The sequence below is a fragment of the Protopterus annectens genome, chromosome 4.part0, assembly GCF_019279795.1.
Source record: "Protopterus annectens isolate FY-2018-M chromosome 4.part0, PAN1.0, whole genome shotgun sequence".
In the NCBI taxonomy this organism is placed as follows: Eukaryota; Metazoa; Chordata; order Ceratodontiformes; family Protopteridae; genus Protopterus; species Protopterus annectens.
In genome coordinates this window covers 1088598601-1088620734 of record NC_056733.1, presented here as the reverse complement: position 1 = coordinate 1088620734, position 22134 = coordinate 1088598601, and the positions used below count along the sequence as shown (strand labels likewise).

The following is a 22134-nucleotide window of genomic DNA, read 5'->3' as shown; positions in this document are numbered from 1 at the left end:
ATAGCTGGAGTTTTTTGAGTCTGTCCATATAGGACAAGTGTTTAAAGCCTAAAATCCTCTTTGTGAGGTATTTTTGCAGCCTCTCCAGTTGTTGTAGGTGTCTAGTGAGGTACATGCCAAATGGGGCATTGTACTCAATGATTGGCCTAATGAGGGAAGAGTAGAGGGAGACAATGACCTTTTTCTTCCTGGATGCAAAATCCTTAGTAATGAGATATGCCACATAGAAGGACTTTCTGACCACAGTGGCAATGTGGTCAAAAAAGAGGTTGCTGTCAACCTGTGTTCCCAGATCTCTTATGATGCCTTCTGTTTTCAGTGGACTACCATCGATGTGGTAATTCATGGGAAATGGATTTTTCCCAGAGAGGATGACGACACAATTTTTGGCATTGAGCTTAAGGCCATGGTTCTGACACCAGTTGATGGTCTCAGTGAGGCCTTTCTGTAAGATGTCAACATCCCTTAGGGAGTTAATTATGGCTCCCAACTTGCAATCATCTGCAACTTTGTCAGCCAGGGTCCCTTTGTGTTGGCCTGAACTTCAGAGAAGTAGATACCAAACAGCAGAGAAACCTGGACCAAATCCTGTGGGACTCCACTCGTGACTGGTTGACAGTCTGACTTGGAGTCAGCTACTTTCACACTGTGGGTTCTATATGTCAGCCAGTTTGCAGCCCACCTAGTGATATAGGGGGTTGATGCATAGCTTAGTGAGTTTTTCTACGATTCCTGAGTGGGGAATGTATCAAAGGCCTTGGCCAGATCAAGGTAGGCTGTATGAACCACCTTGCCTTCATCCACAGCTCTGGTGACTGACTCAAAGAAGTCAACCAGGTTGAGTAGGCATGATCTAACCTTCACAAAACCAAACTGTGTGGAATCCAGAATTTGAAGGTTTCTTATATCTTTATTTATTAGGTCCATGATGATGCGTACCATAGCTTTGCATGTCAGACTTGTCAGGCTAATGGGGCGATAGCTCCCAGGGTCTGTAATATACATTTGCAATATCTGTTGGCTTGGTATAGGAGATACCATTGTGCAGTAGCTCAGAACAAATCTGGGTATTGCCATGGAGATTCTTTACATAACTATAGAAGGCCTTGTGGTTGTCTTCACTATCTGCTGCAACTCTGTTCTCATAGTTAGCTTTAGAGGATTTGATGAGGGATCTCATCTTTTTGTTGAGGCTGATAAGGGAGTTTTTCCAGTCTTGGGACTTCATCTTATTTCTCATCAGTTTCCTCCTTCTGTTGTAGAGTTTGTTTATGGCAGGGGGCCACCAGATTGGCTTCCTTTTTTGGAGGAGAGTGTCTTGGTTCTATTGGGTATGACGAGATCCATGCATTTGTGTACGTGTTCATACAGGGCATTAGTGTATGAGTCAGCGGTCATGCAGCTGTTCTCCAATTGCATGGGTGCCATGAAGTTAGCCACCTCAGTTTTTAGGAGCCCAAAGTTAGCTTTGGAGAAGTTTTTCATGGTGGTTACCTTTGGGGGTGTGTGAATTTCCAAGGGGATTAGTTTGTGGTCAGATATAACCAGGGAGGAGTTGACTATTGGTACAGAGCAATGGTCACCCATGTTTGTAATGACCAGGTCAAGGATGTTGCTACCTCTAGCGTGGGTAAGAATGGGCTGGTCCAGGGCATTGGAATTGATGAATTCCAGGAAAAGTTTGGAAAGTGTATTGGTACATGAGTCGTTTTCCCAGTTAATGGAGGGGTAGTTGAAGTCACCCAGTGTCAGAGTGTTAGGTTGGACCCTAATATTCTCCAGGGTGCTTAGGAATGTGGAATGTGAGTCTTGGGTCATGGTTGGGGACCTATAGCAGGCTACGCCCTGAATCTCTGCCTTACCCAGTGTTAGCTGCACCTGAAGTATCTCTGATACATCATTAATTTGGTAGTGCAGATTATTATGGGATTGATGTTTAAATAGATAAGTTGTCAGGTGATCACTTACATAGTTAGGTAAGGAGACAGCAGATGTCTATATTTTTGTTGGGAATATGAGAATCAAATCTAGGGTTGATTGTATTGTTTGTTTGTTGTATCTTGTTGGGGAATTGATAATTTGGGTGAAGCCATATAATTCTATAGTGTTTATTGGATCATTACTGGTAAGCCAGTCGATATTTACATCACCCAGTATGACTGTTGTTGGATGTGAGAGGACAACCAGCAAAGTATGTCTTTCATAGTGGGGATATTATTGCCATGCCAGCTATAATTAGTGTTTTGTATTTGTTTAGTTTAAGGGATGTTTTAATAATTCTTCATTTGAGAAACATGAGACAGGGTTTTCAAAGTTTCAAAGATAAGTACTAGGTTAGCTGTCCTTGTGGGCCACTGTAAGCCTAGCCAGTTTTCCTGGATGCTGTAATTAAATCAAAAGGTGCTTCAACAAAGTATTAGTTTAAGGGTGTGCACACTTATGCAACCAGCTTATTGTACATTTTTTATTTTTTATATTTTTTCCCCTAACAGATTTGTTTGTTTTTTAATTGCATTGTACAGGTTATAGGTCACATTAAAGGTGGGAAAAGTTTTGAAATTATTTATTCTGGTCTCATTTTTTTAGATCACAAAAAATCTGGCATTTTAACAGGGGTATGTACACTTTTTATATCCATTTTGTATTTTCTTTCTTTGAAAATATCAGTTCAGCATTAATATAAATTGCTCAATTCCTGCCTTCCCTTAAAGCTCACCTCTCCCCCTCCTCTTCCAGAACATGATTTTGCATGTATTGTTCCCACGCATTTTTATTTATTTCTATGTAATTTTCTCCTTCCCTTTTCTAATGATCCCTCTTCCAGTTCTTTTATCTTTTACAGTATTCATTTATTCAAATACTGTTGGTTTAGACTTTCATTTCCATTTTCTAGTTATTGCCTTTTTGGCAGCAAGCAGAATTAAACTTAAGACTTCACTTTGTGTAGCCAAATTGGAGCCAGTGTCCTAACTCTGAAGAATCATTCCCTTATTTACAAGCCACTTGCTCTTGTAATATTTCTGACAGAGTACTCAGGGAATTTTTAAAATCTACCATCTCATTAAACTCCCAGAAAACATCTTCCCAGTTACCTCTGTCTTCCCCATCATACCTCCATCATTTGTCTTCTTCCTGAGGAAAAAGTCTTTGAAGTCTGTGTGTGGTAAACAATATATATATATATATATATATATATATATATATATATATATATATATATATATATATATATATACACAAATGCAGACACACTTGGGAGCCATACATATGTCCTCCCACTGTTGCCTTGCAGATTTTCAGTTTCTCTTTCCAATCTTTTTTAAATTTCTGATTGATTTTTATAGTTGCCCTACAATATTTTATATGCCATACTAATTATCCATTTTTAACAGCTGCTTCTATTCTAGATTCAACTAAAAACTCTAACAGAACAAGTCTTTCACTTAGGAGTTCCCTTTCCCTTTCTTTTCTTTGCCTATTCTCTGATATCAACCCCTAGTAGAGCAGGCTGTCTAGAGCCTGCACTTCAAACTTTTTCTTGGCCTCATCCCACTCTATTACCTTCTCCCCATGTAGTTATTTGTGTGCAATACCTTGGTTCCTTTGCCAGTTTTCTGAAGTAAATTTCAGCCCACTCTTCCTTTTTCCCTGTACCTGTACTTGTAGTCATCCCTACTGGCAAAATCTCCTTTCTCCATTCCCACATTGGCTTAGTTCTTAGAATACTTTCTGCAACTTTATGAGTATAATATTCTGTATTGTTATTAATTTCCTTAAGGATCTTTATTCAAAATCCCAATTTTGTCTTATTTCTTGAACTTCCCTACTCCTCCTTCATCATCATCCCTTTCAACTTTGAACTGCAAACTTTTGCTTGTGTTTTGTATGTGAACCTTAACTATATAGCTTTAAAATATCCCTTCAAATCAAGTGATACTAAACCATCTTGTTCTGTTGAGAGGAACAACTTATCTCACTTAACTCTTGTTCCCTTCCCCTCCCAGATAAATTCATTCGACTCTTTATTAATTATTCTCTACAACTTCTCCTCTGGTTGATACAAATATGCCTGACCTTTATGCAAAACTAAAGGGGCTAAAACAATTGTACTGCTTGTATCATATTATCCATATCCATAAACAAGAGTTTCCACTTTCTCAGTATTTGTATTATATTTTATTTAGTCTTTCCCAAATATCCTTAGCTGCCATGCCAGAAGCCTTTTTATTCTATATTCCCAAATACTTTATCTTATCACGTCCCCATAAATATGGGTATTGCTGAACCAATTTGTGTGAGGGTAATTTATGGAGTTAACCTTTATTTTATCTTCATTAATTTTATAAGCAAAAATAACTTAAAACTGTCTCAAAATGTTCCACTACATTGAGGTGTCCTTTTCTAGATGTATCAAGTACAAAATAATATCATCTGCAAATAAAACCAATTTTTCTTGATTACCATAGCAATTATATCCTTGAATTTCTGAGTCCCTTATTTTCCATGCTAATGGCTTTAAGTGTAATGCAAAAAACAAAGGGGAAAGAGGTCATCCCTGCCTGCCTCCTCTGTTCAAACACAAATTATCAGAGAGGAACCCTCCCACTTTAATTCTTGCCTCTGATCTTTCATATATCCTTGTATCAGGGAATGCAAATGTTTCTATTGCCCTACTCATGAAGTCCCATCAAGACCCACCAACAACAGTGGTATTTTCATTCTGATTCCCTCTGGACCACCATTGCTCTATTAATGTTGTCAAATGTTTGCCTCCGCTCCACAAAATCACATTGAGCCATATATATCAATTTTGGCAACACCTTTGCTATTCTTTCAGCTAGTATTGACCAAACACTTTATAATCATAGTTTAAAATTGAAATTGGTCTATATGAAGCTGGGTGTGTTGGGTTTTTACCATTTTTGGGTAATACAGCCACAATATCTTTCTCTCAAGATGTTAAGTGCATCCCCTCCTTTTGAAATACTTTTAAACAAAAATCATTCAGATCTTTACCACCTTCTTCCCTCTCAACTTCTTAACATCCATAGGAATACCCTCTGTTCCTGGAGACTTCCCTGCAGATTGATTATTTATCATTATATTTATCTCATCTCCTCCTGTCGTATCTGTTAGCTGTTGAGCCTCGTCATCCTGTAATGTTGACATAATTATGTCTTCCACAAATATGTCCATTTGTGCTCTTCTTGAACATGTATGAGATGTTAAACTGAGATTTCATCTACCTGAGTTGGTGGTAACTCCGTTAGATGCAAGAGATCCCATGGCACTTACTGAAAAGAGTAACTGTATTTAGAAAATAATACCCAACAAAAATAAGTCACAATAATTATTCGTTTAGCACAGAGAAAAAGGAAGCCATTCAAAAAGTATATAGTTGTATATTCAAGACAAAAACATAGTAACTAGACAAATTCATTTTTACTTCCTCCTCCTCTTTTGATGCCACCACCACCACCAAATTGCTGATTCGTTAAGAGCATCTGGTATGTTCCATTCCCTATTGTACAATATTTCATTACATTTGTCTAGCCATATGCAGAAAAGATTAGCTTATTCCATTTAGTTATCACAGTTTTCCATTTCTGCTCATAATCACTATACAGAATTCAATTTCTGCTCATAATCACTATGCAGAATCATCAGAATAGACCCTGATTTCAGAATGTAAAAATCCTATTCCTTGCATAGCGTTTATTAAAATTTGTCTAACCTGCTACATTTTATAAAAGCATCTTCCATATCCTCCTCCACACTACATCCCTGTCTACTGCATATTCTTTCACTAGTTTGTATTTCTTGCTTTGTTAGTCAAGATGTTTCCCCAAAGAACACTGCCAAAGGATATCATGCCATTATAATATTCCGTTGTATACTTTCTATCACCTGTGTATATATGCAGTTAAAGTATTATTATATATGTTCTGCTTAATAGCATTCAGCCATGATCCCCAGAAAAAAATTGCATTACTTCCATTCTCTCTCTTTCTGTCTCTCTGCCTACATAGCACAGCACACGCACATACACACACGCACATGCGCACTCACATGTATGTGTCTGTATAGTTTACATACATACATAACATATATGTATATGGGTACGTATCACTTCACCTAAACTCATTTCGCCAAGACCAAATCACCTAAAGTTAATTTCACTGGCAAGTAGTACTCTAAAGCAAGTCAATGGTATATGTCATTTTCCCCACTGTAGTGCGAGCCTGGTATTAGTATATATATTAAGGGGGTGTGGGGGGCATAGCCCCCACCTAGTTGGCTTTTACCAGATAATGTAAAACAAAACAAGACACCATAAAACCAAAGTAAGTGGGGGGCTTCGCCCTCCACACCCCCCCAATGTGGGGGGCTGTGTTCCCCCAATTATATATGCTAACACCAGCATCGCACTACAGTTTTTTGTGTTAGGATTACTTTATATTTTTCTCTAGTGTTTCTACTTTTGGTAATACTCCTTACTATTGTTGGTACTTTCTTTCCTCTTACTCTCTGTTTCTTCCTACCCTTCATAGGTTCATAGGTTGATACTAGGCTATCTGCCCTAGGGCATTTATAAGCCTAGCCAGAGTATGTTTGGCTTTCGCCACCCTTTTAGATTAGTTGACTGTGCCTTTGTATAGTAGGTTACAGAAGGTAGCCCTTTTAAGGTTTGTTTAGTGTACCTCTGTCAAGCAGCGACACAGAAGAGATCCCAGGGGTAAACTTACGATCTCCCATACATTCATCAAGATTTCTCTTGAAGAGGGTCAGTGAGGGGCTCTGCCTGACATGGATTGGGATTTTGTTCCAGAGTGAGGGGAGCCTCTGGGTTATGAATCTGTCCCTCCAGCATGTCCTATTTATTTCTGTGCTGAGGTTCAGGTCTCTGGAGCGTGTAGCTCTAAGGGATTTAGATTTCCTGAGGTGAAACATGTCCATTAATTCTGGGTTGGACATGGCTTTATACATCAGACACAGATCACCTCTGAGTAGGCAGTACGCAACTGAGTAGAGCTGGAGTTTCTTTAGCCGAACTGCATAGGGCATCTGTTTGAGCCCCTTGATCCTCTTGGTGAGATACTTTTGGGGTCTTTCCAGTTGCTGAAGGTGTCGGGTAAGGTACATCCCAAATGGGGCATTGTACTCAATTATGGGCCTAATAAGTGATGAGTAGAGGGGCACAATGACCTCTCTTGATCTAGATGTGAACCCTTTCATGATAAGGTGGGCTATATAGAAGGTCTTTCTAACCACTTTGGCAACGTGATTGTCAAAGGAGAGATTGCTATCTACTTGGGTCCCCAAGTCCCTAATTACTTCTTCCATACTTAATGGATTACCACCTATGTGGTAATTTGTGGGCACTTTGTTTCTTCCAAAGGGGATGACTATCCACTTTTTGGCATTTAGCTTTAGGCCATGGCTCTGGCACCAGTTATCCGTCTCTGTGAGACCCTTTTGGAGGATGCTTGTGTCAGTCGGAGAGTCGATTATAGCAACCATTTTGTAGTCATCTGTGAACTTGGTCAGCCATAGTCCACCCGTGTTAGCCTGTACCTCAGAGAAATATATACCAAACAAGAGAGGTCCCAGGACTGAGCCTTGTGGGACACCACTTATAACTGGTTTAGAGTCTGACATGGCACCTGCTATTCTGACCATGTGGGTTCTATCCCTGAGCCAGTTTGCAACCCATCTTGTGACATAGGGGTTGATATTTAAGCTGGTGAGCTTATTTATGATGCCCAAGTGGGGTATTGTGTCAAAGGCCTTTGCGAGGTCCAGGTAGGCTGTGTGGACTACCTTCCCTTCATCTATGGCTTTGGTAACTGTTTCAAAGAAGTCAACCAGGTTCAAGAGGCAAGATCTGCCCTTAACGAAGCCGAATTGGGTAGGCTCCAGTGTCTGGAGGTTCCCAATGTCTTTGTTTATGATTTCCATGATGATACGTTCCATAGCTTTGCAGACCAGGCTAGTCAGGCTTATAGGGCGATAGTTTCTGGGGGTCTGTTGTGGCACCACCTTTGTGGAGTGGGACCACTGTTGCTGTATGCCATTCCTTGGGAACATATCCTGTAGTAAGGCTGAGATTGAACAGTGACTTTATATGAGGGTTTAGTTCTTCTTGGAGCTTGTGTAAGACGCAGTCCGGGACACCGTCTGGTCCCATTGATGCTGTGTTTTTAGCTTTGGAGAGGGCAGCTCTCACCTGTGCATCTGTGATCTTAGGAAGGCTACACTCTGTTGGGATAGACATTTGCTCTTTTGGGGGGGAATGGGGGGAGAAGTTTGCACTGAACCTTTCTGCCAGGATGCTGGCAATGTCTGTGGGGTCAGTGTATTTTTTGTCATTTTGCACTAACTCCGAGCATATCTGGGAGTTGCCTCCCAGGTTTCTGACATAACTAAAGAAGGCCTTGTAATTATCTTTAGTGTCTTGTGCAATTTTTCTTTCAAAGCTGGCCTTAGAAGATTTTATGAGGGATCGTAGTTTCTTGCAGTACTGATCAGTGACGCCTTCCCGTTTTGGGATTTTGCTCTGTCATGTAGTAGATTTCTCCTTCTGTTGTATAGCTTATTTATGGCTGGGGTCCCCCAGACAGATCTCCTGCCTTTGGAGGATTGAGTCTTGGTTTTATTTGGGATAGCATGCTCCATGCATTCCTGTAGATGTCCATAGAATGCTTTTGTAAAGGATTCTGCATTTTGGGCCATATTGTCTGCTGGCCTGGGGGCTTTGAAGGATTCCACCTCAGTTTTGAGAAGTGTGAAGTTTGCTTTTGAGAAGTTCTTCACCGTGGTTTCCTTGGCTGGGGGTGGGGACGGAATATGGACGTCCAGTGAGATTTGTTTATGGTCTGATCTTACCAATGAGGGGTATACCTCTGGTGTGGAACATAGAGACCCCATGTTGGTGATGACCAGATCCAGTATGTTTTCCCCTCTTGTGGGAGTGGTGACCAGTTGTTCCATAGCATTTGAGTTTATAAATTCTAGGAACCGTTGGGCTAGGGTGTTTGGGCTTGAGTAGTTTTCCCAATCGATGTTTGGGTAGTTGAAGTCACGCAATATAATAGTGTTTGGAGAGACCTTCGTATTCTTCAGTGTTCTAAGGAAAGCCGAGTGAGGTTCCTGTGTTTAGGAGGGTGGTCTATAGCAGGCTACAAACTGAAAGGCAGTTTTGCCCACTGTTTGTTGCACATGGATGGTCTCCGAAGCTTCGTGCAGTGCCACTAGTCTGGAAGTGTGGGTATCTTTGATAAATATGGATACTCCCCCTCCTTTTGTAGTTCGGTCCGAATTTTGGGGCCGGAAAGCATGGTATGAAGTATAGCCTGGTAGTGCTGGGGTGCTCTCGGGAGCCTTGAACCAGGTTTCTGTTACTGCACAGATATCGATATTCTCCATAGTGAGGAGAGTCTCGAGTGCGTGCATCTTGAGGTTTAGACTTCTGGCGTTGAGCAGCATTGCCCTTAGTTTTTTTTTTCTTTGTGTTGTCTATGGGGGTGGGTTTGTCTTTTGAGCCTTGCCTAAAAAAGGCAGTATGGGGGAGGCAAGAGCCTTAGCCAGTATTCGAAAACCCAGGGGTGACAGGTGCAAGCCGTCCCTAGCGAAACAACGTGGCTTGTTGAGCATGTCATCTCAGGCTGACAGACACTGGATCCCCTTTGAATGACACCAATACTTTAGCCAATTGTTAAAATTGATCATTTTGACTTTATACTGTGGCATCATTCTTGGTGAGAGTAAGATGCTACTCAAGGTCAGGGTCATACCGGCCTGGGCTACATGATCAAAGAGCTCCTGTACGTCTTTTTTCATGTATTCCAGGGAGGTACGTCTCAGGTCATTCACACCAGCATGGACAATGATGGAGTCATACTTGTACTTGCTTTGGAGTGACCTGAGTGCTTGTGTTATGTGGCGGATCCTGGCACCCGACAGGCAACTTACAGTGACCTTCTCCTTGTTCATCTTGGTGAATGGGACGTCAGTGTGTCTGACAATAGAGTCGCCTATTACAAGTGTATTAGGTGTGTTGTTTAGCCTTAAGGGCTGTGACTGTGTGGCACACTGACTTTGTGAGCTATGTGCTAGGTGGATATTGTTTCGTGGTAGGTGTTGCTTGGATGTCTGCTTTGGAGGTCTCTGCTGCTTAGGCAGATTTTTATTTAGACCCTCCGAGTATGTTTTTGTGTGTTTATGTGTTTGGTTTGCTGATGCGATAGGTCTATGTGAGACTGGATTTTTGGTGTGTGTGGTTACCTTCTCCTCCTGACAGGCTGTGCCAGTACTGGGTTGAGAGAACTTGGCTTCCAGTTTGGCTATATAGTTGCATCTCTCACATATTTTGAGCTTGTTGGGAGGAGGAGAGGGTGGTCTGTATACATAAGGCAGTTGTAACATTGCCTCAAGATTCCCAGATTCACCAGCTGGACTGTAGAGTAAACTCGAAACTGACCTTTGGACGTGCCTGAATAATATAGGGAACTACTTATTGACTGATTAGAAAGAACCAATAGGGAGCAAGTGCTTTGAAGGAGTATAAGAGGATGTAGTGCTTTAGTTTGTGTTTACCTATGAGATTACTTATACGAGCAAGTGCAGGGCTTTAGAATGAGAATAGAGTGCTTAATTTGAGATTTAGAGCAGTTCTAAGGGAAAAAGTGAAGAGTACACTTTGTGGAGCCGGGAATAGTTAGCTAAAAGAGGGTTGCAGGGTTTTAAGAGATAGAGATCAAGGAGTTTAGAAATGACCCAAAATGGCCAATAAAACTACAGCTTCTAGGCAGTAACCACTCCTACAGGGACAGGCTGTGAACACAGACACTTCCCTTTAGTCCAAGCAAGCACTGGCCTCCAAGAAACTTACAAACAGTTCAGAACAGCAGATCTGTAACTGAACTTTCTTAAATTTCAGAAAGTGGGAAAATAGCAAGATTTTTTTTTTTTCTTTTTTGTTTTAGTTTAAAGGTAGCAGAGATACACAAGTAGCAAAATAATCACAGCAGTGCAATAAATGACCCCACACTTGAGTACTAGGCCAAAGTCAGGTAAAATGCAGTTTTAAGAGAAAAAATTATTTTAAATTAAGTGCAACACAGGAAACCACTGTTGGTAGTTTTCTATTAAAAAAAAAAAAAACTAGCTTTTTTTTCTAACTCTTGATAACCCATTTTCCTTTCCCTTTTGCTACTATTGTTGACAAACCCACTGATTTAGGAAATGAACTTCCTGTGGGCACAAGATCCCTAATTCTGATGCCCACAGGGAGTACATTTATTGTCTCGGCATGGCCCATTTAAACACTGACTGTATGATTTGTACTGGTTTTAACTGAAGGGCCCTTAGCGACTGGCATGACAAACTGGTCCTTCAGGAACTCATACCAAGCAAAAATACTTAAGGCCTGTTCAGAGGCAAAAGAATCCAGGAAGTGATTTCCCACCCACTCTCCAAAATCAGCTACAACTTTGGAGCCTCCTGTCAAAGTACTGAAAAAGTCAGATCTGACACCCTGTGGCCTGAAACTTTGGATTTGACATTTCCCAAGTGTAAGTGTCAGAGGACCCGGTCCCCCATGTTCTCTCAACAGTCTATCTCTCCTCAGTTCCATTCTCCCTTCCTACAAGACACCCCGAGGAGAGAGTTCTGGCCCCCATCCACTTCTTCCTCCATCAGGTCCTCTAGGAGCCTTTCCGAAGGTGAAGTGAATAGGATGGTGAAGAAGTTCCTCAGAGCTCAGATTGAGAATGGGATTATCCCGTCTCCATCTCCCATCAAATCCATGAACCTCCATTCTGTTTCCCACACTGTATTTCTCCTTCTCCAATCTGACCAGTAATTTCAGAGCCCTCGGATCCAAGAACCCCAAGAGTGTCTGCAATGGATCCGAAGGCAGCTAGATCTTCCACTCCGACTGTGTCCCTGACTTGTCTGGCAGCAATCTCCTTGGAACAGGATGAGTCTCAGAGCTGAAGAGTCAGCACCTGTCTGGGGGCTTGGTTCAACTCTGAGATTGTTGGAGCCATCCCTCCCCCTCATGGTTTCAGTGTTGGACAGCTCAGGGTCCAACCCCCCCCTTGAGGCAGGGATCCAGGCATGGTCAGGGCATGGTGGCATCTGAGACTTCAGCGCCGGTGTGGCAAGCTATGGCTTCTCCCAGTCTTACTGCTTTTGAGGTAGTGGAGAGGGACTTCTCTCATCTGACAGGCATGACTACTCTTTCTTCTTCAGATCTTACAGCCCTACCACCATCCGATCCGAGCTCTGATCCTCACAGACCTATCACACAGTGCCTTCTAGCCCTATCAAGCATCCAGACAGACTGCCTTGAGGACTTTCCCCTCTCTTTGGACACCTCTCCAGACTATTCCACTGAGGAGGTTCCCCCACAAGAGAACATACAAGAGGAGGCACATAGACTCCCCTCAGGAGTCAGTCACTGAAGACACTGACTTCGATGAAGGGGAGAGGTCCCCAAGGTCTTCACCAGATGATGTCTTCTTTAGAGACATCTTAGAAATCCTCAGACAGAAAGGTGGTTGGTCCTTGATTCTCCTTCCCAGTAGGGGCCAGTGTTCCTGGAAGCTTTTGGGTCCATCCCATCTTGGTCTTGGGTGACTCCCCCAGCTGAGGAACTTGTAGATCTTGTCTCTTACTAGGCATGATAGGATCTGGATACCATTGAACTCATCCCCTCCCATCCTGATAAGTTCCTTGCACCACATAAGGACAGGCCTCACTGGAGCAAGGGGGATCCTCATTGATGCCATGGTTGTGGTGGCAGCCACTAAGAAGGAGCTGGCAAAGCAAAGCTCCTCTGCCCATCCCTATAACAGGGCATTGGACAGATTCAGGAAGCATATTTATGCCTCAGTGACCATTGCATTATGGTCACTTAACTATTTAGCACATTTCACCAGGCTGCAAAGGGATTTGACCAAAGAGCTTTCCAAATCCTTTTCTGAGTCCATGACTGCAGTGGACCAAAAGAAGCTTTCTTCATAGCTAACCACCCTTCTAGCCATCTCTAATGCTTTCATAAGGTTATTTTCCCATACTAAGGGTACCTTATGGGGTGGCAGGTTCAGGCATAGCCATAAGTAGACATGCTTGGATGCACTTGAGCAACTTTGTAGAGCCCTTCAAGTCTTCATTCATCAAGGCTCCTTTTGATGGATCATCCTTGTTTGACCCCACTGTTAAGGAAACGCTTTCTCGGAGTGAGCAGGATGGAAAGACATCTGCCATGGGAATCTGTTTTTCTACCCCTCAGAGATCCTTTTCCAGGAATCAGCAAGGAGGAAGGAAAATTTGGGTCTGTAAGTCTCAAGGTCCTTTTCAAGACAAATGAAGGGATATCTCCCCCAGAGGCAGAGGGGGTTTAATGGAAAACAACATCCTCGCAGCAGAGGAGGCTCGTAAAATCAGTATTTCCTAGACTCCTTCTCAGATAAACTCTTTCAGTGCTCCTGAAAGGCTGCCTGATTGCTCATCTCTGGAGGCAGTTGGCAGGTGCTTGTCTGTGCTTCCAGATGCTTAGACATCAATCACAAAATATACTTGGGTGCGAAAAATCATATCCAGAGATTATTTCATAGCATTTTCATAAATTCTTCCAAACAAAAGGAAAAGGCTCCCCAACCTTCTACTCAGTCAAAGATTGGCAGTAGCTCTAGAAATTCAAAAACTGTTAGAAAAAGAGTCATCCAGGAGTTCCCACCAGACCAGAAAGGATTCGGAACATACTCGAGATTCTTTTTGATGCCAAAGAAAACAGGGGACCTGAGACCAATTCTGGATCTCAGCAAACTGAATCAGTTTATAAAGAACTCAAAGTTCTGAATGGTCATGATTCAGACCATACTGCCATTTCTGCAAAAGGTTGAGTGGATGTGGTCCATCAATCTTCAGGACGTGTACTATCATATCAGGGTGAACAGACACTCTTGAAGATACCTGCGCTTTTGGCTGCTGGTCAGTCACTATCAGTTCAGAGCTCTGCCCTTTGGTCTTCCTACAGCTCCCAGGGTGTTTACCAAATATTTGGCAGTGGTAGCAGCTCAAATGAGACTGCTAGGATTCCCAGTGCTCCATACCTAGATAACTGGCTCCCCACTGCCCTGCCTAGGCATCTCAGTTCAAGGACTACGTGCTCCAGTTATGTCAATCACTAGGCATCTCAGTCAACTTTTACAAGTCACATCTTCAACCTCTTCAGAGCCTGGAATTCATAGCTGCTCATTTGGACACAGTCAGTCAGATAGCCCCCCTTCCACTGGACAGAGTACGGACCATCAGGTGTCAAGTGGAACAAGTTATGGCACACCGTTCTCCTCCAGCCAGACTGATTCTTCAAACTTTAAGGTCAATGGCAGCAGACATAACCTTGGTTCCTATGACCCGCTTTTATATGCGCACTCTTCAGTGGACTCTAGCTGTACAGTGGTCAATTCTTTATCTGTTGTCTTCACCAGTCAAATTCACACAAATATGCAAAGACCACCTGCTTTGGTTGATTCAGTTGGACAATGTTTCTCAAGGCTGCCCTCTTGTCTTTCCACCCCCAGTAGTCACAGTAACCATGGACATCTCCCAGTTGGGGTGGGGGTGGGGGACATTTCTTGGGAAGGATGGTCCAAGCACATGGTTCCCAAAAGAGACCAATTTGCACAGCAGTGTGCTAGAGATGAGTGCAGTGCTCCTAGCATTGCAGGCCTTCCAGGGCACCCTTCCTGTCAGGATGACTGCTAATCAAACTGACAACATGTCTTTGGTTTGGTACATCAACAGACGGGGGGAACCTGATCTTATCCCCTTTGTTGAGAAGCAATGAGAGTGTGGTAGTGAGAAATCTCCTCTAGTTGTTTTCTTATGGCAATTCACAAATCGGGGAAATCCAGTGTGCTAGAGGACAAACTCAGCATGTCCATTCTGATGCTTCACAAGTGGTCTCTCAATCAGTTAGTGGTGGAGAGGATTTTACATCAGTGAAATCACCCTTTCTGTGATCTGTTTGCATCTCACCACAACAACGACAAGTGCAGCAGGTTCTTTGCCCTAATACCTCCTCCAGGGTAGCCACCAAGAGATGCTCTAGTCCACGTTTGGCTCTCTGGTATCCTTTTTGCTTATTCTGTGATACCTCTAATTCCCAAATCCTTACAGAAGGCACTTAGTTGAAGAGCACAGTTATCCTTATTGCCCTTTTTGGCCTCGTCAAATGTGGTTCCCTTTCTTTTGGACTCGCCTTCTTTATCCATCCTGAATACTGGACTGCAGTCCAGACCTTCTGTCTCATCCCACATGGATGGATCATCCAGACATTATAGGCCTCAAGTTGACCTCATGGTTTCTCCAGTTCCACTGGTATGACAGACCAGGCTTTCCTACCCAGGCTAACAGATATTTCTATCATCCGAGAAGGCCTCCGCCAGGAAGATCTACAAGACTAAATCAAAGAGATTCTCTCTTTGGGCTCAGCAGAGGGGAATTAGACCCTTTCACCTCCCCTATTTCTGCTATCCTGGAGTTGTTAGCATCTGTTTTTGAAGACATGGTTAGTTTCTCTACTGTCAAAGTGCAATTGGCAGCTATATCTAATTTTTATTTAGGTGAAAATGCTTTCTCTTTAGATTAATCAAAATTATGCAAGGCTTTCCTTAAAAGTACCTTTTTGCTTAGGCCCCCAGTGAAGGACCATACCTCACCCTGGGGTTTAACGGTTGTGCTGCAAGGTTTGACTCAGAGTCCTTTTGAACTATCGGATAGATCTGACTTAAAGTTTTTATCTTGGAAAACTGCTTTTCTAGTGGTCATTACATCTGTGAGACAAGTATCCGAACTCCAGACTGTCTCTTCGAAATCCGTATAACTGATCTTTCACAAAGACTGACTTGCCTTATGGGCCAATCCATCCTTCTAGCCTAAAGTAGCCTCGAGGATGAGTATTAACCAAGCCATTAATTTGCCTGTTTTCTTTTCCAGCTTTCCTAATAAAGGTGAATACATGCTTTGTCTCTCGCATGTACACATACAGCTCTGCGTTTACCTCCATAGAACAAAAGATTCCAGTAAGACAGATCAATTGTTTGTCTTCTTCTCTCTCAACAAATTTGGTAAACCAGTTTCTAAAGTTACCTTGGCCAGATGGTTGACAGACTGCATCTCTTTTGTTTACAATCAAAAAGGTTTGTCCTTACCTAGAACTCCTAAAGCACACTCCATCAGATCCATGGCTACATCATCCACTTTCTGGTCTAGGGCTTCTATTGATGACATTTGTGCCACAGCTACTTGGTCTAATGCTTATTCATTTATTGTTCATTACAAATTGGATTTGACTTCCAGAAGCAGGGCTGCCTTTGGTTCTGCAGTACTCCGGAATATCCTTCCATGATGGCCACCCAAGGTTCACTTAACTGGGGACTCTGTCCCATCAGTTGATGAATGGGGGGAGGGTTGGTATAACGGTTAAGGTCTTAACATTGTAGATACAAGGTACAGGGTTTAATTCTGACCTCTGGTTATGGGCTAGGCTTATAACAGTCTGCAGACTGATAGCCTAGTATGAATCTATGAATGAAAATTGCATAAGATATTAAAGTTATGTATTCACCTCAACTATGCTACACATAAAGAAATCCCAATCCCTCCGAGCTACACGCTCTAGGGACCTAAACCTTGTCACCACAATAATCATGACACACTGGAGGGATAGATTTCTGTCCCAGAGACTTCCTATACTCTGGAACAAACTACCCATCTATGTCAAGCAAAGTTCTTCATTAGCACTCTTCAAGAAAAATCTTGATGACTGGATGGGAAATAGGAAATACACCCCGGGGATCACTTCTATGTCTCTGCTCGACAGTGGCACAGGAAAATAACTTTCTTGGGTGGTGTAAGCCATGGAACATTGCTGGCTAAGCTTATGTAGGCCCTTGGGCCGATAGCCTAGTACCTACCTATGAACCTGTGTTGTCCATTTTCATTTTTATTATTTAATTTTGCATTTTATACTGTGTAAAGGCAGAATCGGTTTTCTTGGTTATTAGTTTGTTATTCTTCCTTGCTGCTTTTTGTTGCTCTTTCTATTGGTTATTGGGCAGCAAACTCAATCTAAGGTATTGTTGGGTGACTGGGCATTATGGGTAAAAGGAAGAGCTCGAGAGTTGGATCCAAGAATCTGGTAAATGCGGCTGAGCTGGATCCAAGGCCAGATCCGAGACCCATCAGTTTTGGAAGAATGCAGAGATGCATAGTTATGGTGAGTAAATAAGTAATATTTCTAATGTTGTTTTTTTTATGCCTATCAAATGTTTATAACAGTAGTATCCTTTGACACCCTCCCTTGGCACACTGTCTTCAATAACTAATTTTAGTGCCCCATTAAACCAATTCTTCTACAGTATTTTTTTCTGTTCATGACCTCTCTAAGTTCCCTACTTACTTTAGGGACTGACCATGTCCATGGTCTAATAGTTTTTTCTTTTAAGTATATGTGAGTGACATACTCATTAAAAAAACTCAGAAGTTCCATTGAGGGGTCTATTACTTCCCTTTCTTATCCACTAAACAGTCTAAACAGTTCTCCTTCTCTTCAGTATTTTACAAAAAAGGCATAACCTCTTCTTTTCTTCCTTGCATTAAATATTTTTGATGTCTTAGTATGGTTTTCATCCTGCCCATGTAGCACAGAAATAAATAACTTACTCTGTCCTAAGTATCTGCTTATCATTTCTATCCAACATCTACAGTACATATAGTCTAACATCAAAGCAATATCTATCTTCTTTATTGTTTAAGGCATTCCCTTTTGTGTTCTAAATAATTTTATACATTTTAGTAAATGCTATCCACCATACACTTTTGTAGGGTTATTAAAGTCTTTCATATGAAATGCGCCTTTCATAATGCATTAATTCTCTCTCCACTCCTTGTTCATGCCACTGTATGTCTCTTAATTTCTTTCCCCATTTGCATTGTTGTGATAAATTTTCCAAATATCCACCCCAACCTGTGCTTGTAAAAGTCTGTAAAACCTACTGTTGCTCTTTCCCTTTCACTTCCTTCAGAAAATTTGAAAAAAGAAAATAATAAATGTCTGTCTTAAAGCCCCACTTTTGTACATCTACCACCTCCTCTCTCCAACCTGCAAACCATCAACTTGCATCATTTCCTGATGTGGCTTCACATCTCATAACACCTTTTTACATCTACTTCTCAAGTCAAAATTTAGATCTCTGAAAAGAATAGGCATATCTAGAGTTGTATATTGTTTTGAATTATTAAATAGCTCACACCTATCCTCAAATTATGCACAAGCATGCATTTTTTAAACACATAACATTTTTATTAAATTATCATGTATGTACATTTATATAAATGAAAATAAACCACACTGACACAATCTCAATTGCAAACATTATATATTATACATTACAAACCATGCCCACACAACTGCAGCTGCAAGCATTATGCATCATTTATAATATATCCAGTTATTGTCAGTCAGCTATTACATAGCTCATTCGGTTCCTGCCTTCTTTTAAACCTCTTTCCTCCTCTGCAGGTATTGATCCCACACTTCCCATTTTTTCCTATGTAATTTGTTCCTATCCTTTTCTAAAGATCCCAATTCCAGTTTTTTATTTCTATTACTATCTTTGTTACTTCTAGTAAAGCTGGTTTAGATTTTGGGGGGAATTCAATATGGCTTACATGGTACTTTTACAGTGTCTGCATCACAGCATGGGAAAATTTATAGATTCATAGGTTCATAGGTGTGTACTAGGCTAGTGGCCCTGGAGCCTTTACAAGCCTAGTCCATTGGATTACCCTGGCATCGTGCCACCCAACGTTAGTTCCTAGTGCCTCTGTAGAGTAGATTCACTGGAGTGATCCCTGGGGTGAATTTTCTATTTCACATCCACTCATCAAGATTTCTCTTGAAGAGGGCCAGTGAGATGCTCTGCTTGACATGTATGGGAAGTCTATTCCATAGCATGGGCAGTCTCTGGGTTATGAACCTGTCCCTTCAACATGTTCTGTTGATTGTGGAGGGATTGGGATTTCTTTAGATGTAGCATTTCTAACAGAGCTGGGCCAGACATGGCTTTGTAAGTCAAGCAGAGATCACCTGTAAGTAGGCTATATGAGATAGAGAATAGTTGGAGTTTTTTGTGTCTGTCCATATAGGACAAGCGTTAAAGGCCTAGGATCCTCTTTGTGAGGTACTTTTGCGGCTTCTCCAGTTGTTGCAGGTGTCTAGCGAGGTACATGCCAAATGGGGCATTGTACTCGATGATTGGCCTAATGAGGGAAGAGTAGAGGGAGGCAATGACCTCTTTTTTCCTGGATGCAAAACCCTTAGTAATGAGATGTGCCACATAGAAGGACTTTCTGACCACAGTTGCAATGTGCTGGTCAAAATAGAAGTTGCTGTCAAACTGTGTTCCCAGATCTCTTATAACGCCTTCTGTGTTCAGTGGACTACCATCAATGTGGTAATTCAAATAAACTGGGTTTTTCCCAAAGGGGATGAAGACACATTTTTTGGCATTGAGCTTAAGGCTATGGTTTTGACACCAGTCATTGGTCTCATTGAGGCCTTTCTGTAGGATGTCAACATCACTTGCGGAGTTAATAATAGCTCCCAACTTGCAATCATCTGCAAACTTTGTCAGCCAGAGTCCCTTCGTGTTGACCTGGACTTCAGAGAAGTAAATACCAAACAGGAGAGCACCCAGGACCGAACCCTGTGGGACTCCACTCGTGACTGGTTGGCAGTCTGACTTGGAGTCAGCTACTTTCACACTGTGGGTTCTATGTGTGAGCCAGTTTGCAACCCACCTAGTGATATAGGGGTTGATGCCTAGTTTAGTAAGTTTTTCTGTGATTCCTGAGTGGGGAATGGTTTCAAAGGCCTTGGCCAGATCAAGGTAGGCTGTATGAACCACCTTATCTTCATCCACAGCTCTGGTGACTGACTCAAATAAGTCAACCAAGTTGAACAGGCATGATCTACCCTTCACAAAACCAAACTGTGTAGGATCCGGAGTTTGGAGATTCCCTATATCCTTGTTTATTAGGTCCATGATGATGTGTTCCATAGCTTTACATGTCAGACTCGTCACGCTAATGGGGCAGTAGTTCCCAGGGCCTGTAGTCACTCCTCCTTTGTGGAGAGGGATGACTGTAGCAGTGCGTCATTCGGTAGGGACAAAGCCTGAGGTGAGGCTGTAATTGAACAGGGCACACAGGTGAGGTGCCAGTTCACTCTGTAGTTCATGTAGAACACAGCCAGGGATACTGTCAGGTCCCATAGAAGCTGTATTCTTGGCCTTGGACAGTGCTGTTTTAACCTGTGCAGCAGTAATACTGGGTGCCTGCCAATCTACTTGTATTGCGATTAGTCCTGGGGGGGGGGGGTAAAGTTAGCACTGAATCTGTTCGCCAGTATATTTGCAATATCTGTTGGCTTGGTATAGGAGATACCATTGTGCAGTAGCTCAGAACAAATCTGGGTATTGCCATGGAGATTCTTTACATAACTATAGAAGGCCTTGTGGTTGTCTTTACTATCTGCTGCAATTATGTTTTCATAGCTAGCTTTAGAGGATTTGATGAGGGATCTAAACCTTTTGCTGAGGCTGATAAGGGAGTTTTTCCAGTCTTCGGACTTAACCTTATTCTGCATCAGTTTCCTCCTTCTGTTGTAGAGTTTGTTTATGGCAGGGGACCACCAGATTGGCTTCCCTTTTTTTTTTTGAGGAGAGCATCTTAGTTCTATTGGGTATGGTGAGATTCATGCATTTGTGTACATGTTCGTACAGTGCATTGGCATATGATATGGTGGTCATGCAACTATTCTCCATTTGCATGGGTGCCGTGAAGTTAGCCACCTCTGTTTTTAGGAGCACAAAGTTAGCTTTGGAGAAGTTTTTCATGGTGGTTACCTTTGTTGGGGGGTGGGAGGGATGTGGATTTCCAAGATGATTAGCTTGTGATTGGATAATACCAGGGAGGAGTTGACTATTGGTGTAGAGCAACGATCACCCATGTTAGTAATGACCAGGTCAAGGATGTTGCTACCTCTAGTGGGGGTAAGTACGATTTGGTCCAGGGCATTGGAATTAATGAATACCAGAAAGCGTTGGGCAAGTGTATTGGTACATGAGTAGTTTTCCCAGTTAATGGAGGGATAGCCGAAGTCGCCCAGTATGAGAGTGTTAGGTTGGACCCTAATATTCTCCAGGGTGCTTAGGAATGTGGAGTGTGAATCTTGGGACATGGTTGGGGACCTATAGTAGGCTATGTCCTGAATTGCTGTCTTACCCAATGTTGGCTGCACCTGAAGTATCTCAGATGCATTATGTTGGGCTACCAGTCTGGAGGTGTGTGCATCCTTTATGAATATGGAAACACCACTGCCTTTGAAGCTTCAGTCCAAGTTCTGGGGCTGAAAGGTGTGGAATGAGTTGTAGCCTGGTAGTGCAGGGGTGCTTTCTGCTGCCTTGAACCAGGTCTCTGTTACAGCACAAATGTTGATGTTCTCCATTTTAAGGAGTACCTCAAGCGAGTGCATTTTGAGATTTAGACTTCGAGGGTAGTGAGACCAGCTGTGTTATACGGGTTGGAGATAGTGGCATTGACAAAAAGGCAGGAGTCAGAGCTTGACATGGCAGAGTAGAAGATGTTAAGATTTGCACTGGGTGTGACGAGGATGGACAGGATTAGGAATAAGTATATTAGAGGGTCAGCCCAGGTTGGAAGGTTTGGAGACAAAGCCGGAGAGGCAAGATTATGTTGGTTTGGACATGTGCTGAGGAGGGATGCAGAGTATATTGGGAAAAAGATGCTAAGGATGAAGCTGCCAGGTAACAGGAAAAGAGGAAGGCCTAAGATAAGGTTTATGGATGTGGTGAGAGAGGACATGCAGGAGGTTGGTGTGACAGAGCAAGATGCAGAGGACAGGAAGAAATGGAAACGGTTGATCTGCTGTGGCGACCCCTAACGGGAGCAGCCGAACAAAGAAGAAGACTTCTAGTGTTGAGCAGCATGACCCTCAAATTGTATTTGTTTGTAGCTGTTACGGTGGTAATTTGGTCT

General features: G+C 42.3%; 1 protein-coding gene across 2 annotated transcripts in view; it reads left to right on the top strand.

The window, feature by feature from the left end:
• Positions 1–22134, top strand: part of CCHR4.PART0H4orf47 (chromosome chr4.part0 C4orf47 homolog) — a 507549-nt gene that overhangs the window by 118939 nt on the left and 366476 nt on the right. The gene's annotated exons all lie outside the window — the stretch shown is intronic.